Source organism: Gavialis gangeticus, unplaced genomic scaffold (genome assembly GCF_001723915.1).
Source record: "Gavialis gangeticus isolate Ggan-Ray unplaced genomic scaffold, GavGan_comp1, whole genome shotgun sequence".
Classification (NCBI taxonomy): Eukaryota; Metazoa; Chordata; order Crocodylia; family Gavialidae; genus Gavialis; species Gavialis gangeticus.
In genome coordinates this window covers 127,457,304-127,462,127 of record NW_017729025.1, presented here as the reverse complement: position 1 = coordinate 127,462,127, position 4,824 = coordinate 127,457,304, and the positions used below count along the sequence as shown (strand labels likewise).

Below are 4,824 nucleotides of genomic sequence, written 5' to 3'. Positions count from 1 at the left end.
AAGAACTACTTCACAGTTAGGGTGGCTAGGAGTTGGAACCAACTTCCAAGGGAAGTGGTGCTGGCTCCTACCCTGGGGGTCTTTAAGAAGAGGCTTGATGCCTACCTGGCTGGACTCATTTGAGTCCAGTTTTTTTCTCCCGCCGAAGCGGGGGGTCGGACTTGAAGATCTACAAGGTCTCTTCCGACCCTACTTCTATGATTCTATGCTTGAATGTGCATCTGCTCACATTTTAATTGCACTCAGTTACACGTTGCATTTAGACCATACTTAGTGCATTTAACATGCAATCATCTGCAAGTCAAAGCTCATTAACTCTCATGAAGTGCCCTCTGAGCATCTCAAAGTTGCATCACTTCAGGCAAGGGTTAATTCTGAGCTGTGCTACCTAGTTTGTGTTAGTGTAACTTCAGTCTGCTCCATAGAGATAAAACAAGCAATTTGCAGTCCTCCAGCCTCCCAGAATGCATTGCTCCTACCCTCTGTCACCCCACCCAGAGCAGAGACAGATCCCAGGTATCCTGGGTCCTAGCCACACCCCTGTTCGCCAGCCTCTAGTGGCAAGTCAGAGCTGTGTAGGCAAGGAACTGTGTTAACCCTTAACATGCAACTGCTCACAACATGCTTAACAGTCCACAGATTTAGAACAGTCTAAGGGTACCATGTAACTTCACCCTGAGTAAGTGTTGAATGTGTGACACAACCCTTAGAAAGGCAGTTGTCCTTAAAAGGAAGGAATTATAACACTGCAAAATCTCTTCAATAAGTCTGAAAGCATCATCAGCTGTAAAAAGCTGTAGAATCCCCACAAGAAGAGACATGGGGGAGAAGATATCTCCTGTCTGACCACAGCAGGAGGCTCAAGGAGTAGAACAGGAGTAGAGTGGGTCTACAGAGCTTCAAGAGAAGATTCAAATCTCCCACTGCTACCAGAGGAAGGAAAAAGACAGAAATCCTGACATACGGCATTCTCTCTCTGGAAGATGGATCTGTGGCTCAAGGATTGGACTTAAGTCACCTCTACACTTATCAATGAGCCATGGTAGAGATGATGCTTGAATCAAGGGATTGTGGACAGCAAGTATTAATAGCCTAGTGGCTAGGAAATTCACCTATAAACCAAGACTCAGGCTATGGCTCCCCTCACACAGAGGTTCCCTCCTCTGCATCCCTCTGGCTTCCCAGCACAATGCTGTAACCATCACAGGTTATGCATTATCCAGCTCTCCTTTTGAAATGGAGACACTGCAATTTACTTTTACTCGCCACTGGATAAATGGGTGGAGAGTAGCGATGAACATTTCTGCCCAGTGGGAGGAAGGTTTCAGGCTAAAACGCAGGCTCCCTCTCCTGTTCATATTACCCCCTTTACAGAACACTGAAAAGGAGAAAGATGGTAGCTTGCCCCAAGTCATAAAAAAGAAGGTTTTTCATTTTGTGGTTTTCAATGCCAGCCTTCTCAAAGATGGCAGTTCTTATCTGAATACAGGGCTCAACTTGATTCAGTCAGCTGCCAGGATTTCAAAAGCTTCAGTTCAGCCTGTATGTCACATGCAATGTATGTATTCTGATTGACTGTATGAACTTTTAACCACCTATGGGCTGACAAGCAACCAGACATGTATTACACGCTTTGCTTGGGAGAAGCTACAAACAAACAAAAAAGCAATGGTTAATACTTTAATGACTCTGCCATGGCAGGACAATGGGTATGCTCAAGAGGTTTCCTAACTTAAAATAATCCAGTTATTTCAGATGATCTGCAGGACTGGGGTTTGGAGCAGAGGCATTTCCCCAGAAAGGATACAAAGAAATGAGGTGACAGTGGTAGTAGTTGAAAACTCAGAAGGACAGCTAGACTATTGAAGGGCAAAACAGCCATCTTGATGGTGGGACCAGCCAAGTTACAGAAAGCTAGACCTAAAGAGATCAGTGAGCCTGACCTGTAGGAATGGTGAGAAATCATGGAATTCCAGAAGGATGTAGATCCAAATCCCAAGCAAGGCTGTAGATTTAACTGCAAGTTTTCCTTAAATTACCCAGATCTGTATATCTTGCTCTGGTCTATAAAGAGTTATTAGAAATCTCATTTAAACTGTCTATTTGCTCCAAATAAAACTTGTCCTTGAAGCAGCAGAAAGGAAATCAGAGTGCTCACAAGTAGGTGCTCCGAGAAAGATGTACTGCGGAGCTTGAGGGAACAGGCACTTATTTACTGTCCTAGGAGGCCAGTGATAGAGAATCCATACCATGAGTGTGTGCCGTGAAGCCCAAAGCCAAAGCTCAGCTCAGTCTAAGCAAACCAAAATCATACGAGTCCAAGCATAACAGCCTGAACATGTCCAGCAAAGGGAGGTTGACTGGGGCAATGACAGCCAACTAATATTGACAACTCTCAAGGGAATGTTTGAAACTGTCTTCAAAAACCAGAGATCCTAAAAACTTCAAAGACACTAAGGGCAGTGCCACAAACTGCATGTGGGGAACGAGAAAACATAAAGGGAATGGAACAGAACAGAACAGAATGGAAACATGAATGGAAAGGAAATCCCAGTTCCAAAAAAAATCCTCCATGGAAAAAGGTGGCACAGAGCATGCATCGGTAGCGAGCACCAGAACAAATGGAGGGCTGGCCATCCAGAGCAACACTCTGGCTGCTGGCCAGGCTCTGTGCTGCCGGATCTGTGCCCCTGCTACACACCAGGTAATACTGGGGCTGGTCCCAGCCTCCTCTACCCCTTCCCAGGACAATTTACTGCACACCAAAGCGCATGTGCAGGGGCACACAGTGGGGCACAAAGCAGAGGCACAAATCTGAGCTGCTGCTATTTGTGCCTCTACAAGCACATGGCCCTGCACATGGAGACCTGCCCTAAAGCTTAATCTGAGACTTATAATTGAATTGAATTGTTTTATGAACCTTAGGAGCAAACCGACAAAGACACCCCACAGCTTTTATTAGAGCTATGCAGTTAAACACTGCAACCTAAATAGAAAAATACAAATGGCATTTTTAAAGCAATAGTGTGGCTTACAGTTCCAAATCTATAGTGATATATGTTGTCATCAAATCTTACTGAAACTCCTATAGCTACCCTTTATGAAGCATGTAGGTTATGATGCAGAGAAACATATGACTAATATCTTTTTAAATATACCTAACTGGTTAATGTATTTTATTTCCCTTTAGAAAGTTCTGCTCAACTATAAAAGTAATTTGACTGGTCATTAGGTGTTCAGCACAATTTCTAATCAAGTTCCAGCCATAAAATATAAGCCCATGTCATATAAACTCCACTAGACCAATTTCAAAGTGCCAGGAGTAACCTTTATCATGATTTAAATAGCACCAGCCTGAACTTGTGCATTTAATGCCATTGACTTTTATATTATCGCTAAGGGTTAGCTCAGGCATAGAATCCTTTATTATATTCCCCTTGTCTTATCATGGGAGACAATCACAGCAGTGATGATTCCAAATTGTTAAAATTTCTCTGCATTATCATATTACAATAGATTACTACAGACTGAGTTAGAAATTTTCTTTTCTGCTAGGTACCTTGAAATGTCATCTCTGAGAAAAATAAGTACTCACAAAAAAAAAAGAGAAACTTTTTTTTTTCTGTTTCTGAATCAAGTACCCAAGTACTTTTATTTTCCAGCAGTTTCACATTTATATTGCTATTTCATTTTGCTCCATCGGACAGAGCTCATTCTAGGCTTAGCTTTCCATATGGTATGAGCTTACCCTATTCGTGATTTTTTCAGTGTATTTAAAAGAATGGTTTCTAAACAAACATTCGCAGCAGTATTGGCAGCCCTGTCCAGATGCTTTTAAAATTCTATCACTGCAGTATCTGCACATTTTAGTCATTAGCAAATTTTTCTTTTCATTATCTACACAAGGCAAGAAAGTAATACCCACAATTTAAAGATGAGAAAATGGGGCAGAAAGGATATGTCTTCACATCACAATAAAGTGTCAAGCAGAGAGATGCAAGTCTCTGCTGAATAAACCAACCCAGTAAGAAGCAATGTAGCCAAATTAGCGCAGCATCCACTCAAGCTAGTGCACCTTGTTTCTTAGGTGGGTTAATTAACCCAGGAGAATGACTGCACTAATACAACTAGACTGCTTCTGGTAACTAACCTAGTATGTTCAGAGCTAGCTCAAGAGTCTGTACAACTGCCTGGTACCATGTAAATACACCCAAAGAGTGACTTGGCCAAGACAGCATAGGAAATCTGGCAAAGAGAAATTAAACCCATCTCTCAAGTCCCAAGCCTATTGATGTAATTGCAAGACGTTTTTTTCTAAAACATTCATTTGGGGCTTTGGGACTACTAACAGGCTCTCCTTACTGCCAGGATGACAATGTATCCTGTGCATAGTTATGATCTGCTTACTAAATCAGCTGCATATGCTCCAAGACTGCACAGGCTATGGGTTTCTCTAACCTTCACTTATAGTCACAACTGGTGTACTAGTGAGAGTCTACTGGACAGAAGTTAGCAAGGAGATGAGGCCTTGGTTTGATAAACCCATGTAACTGTCCCAAAACAGGGGGAGCCACTGTTTTACAAAACGAGATGACAATTATTGTACTTATGCTGACAGACACGTGGGATGCAAATGGACCTGTTTTTTAATCAAACAAACCCTATGGTCCTAGCATTAAATGCACCATATAAATAATTTGGAAAAGAGCAGCCCATTGTTAAAGCCAGAAGTCTTCATTCATAAGTTCTGTATACCCAACCACAAAATAATCTACATAGGCTGTTTGCAGATGCTCTAAAAAAAAAAAAAAAAAAAAAAAAAAA

The 4,824-nt window shown here is 42.0% G+C and overlaps 1 protein-coding gene across 1 annotated transcript in view; it reads right to left on the bottom strand.

The window, feature by feature from the left end:
- KIAA1549L (KIAA1549 like) overlaps nucleotides 1-4,824 on the bottom strand; it is a 360,085-nt gene that overhangs the window by 36,986 nt on the left and 318,275 nt on the right. The gene's annotated exons all lie outside the window — the stretch shown is intronic.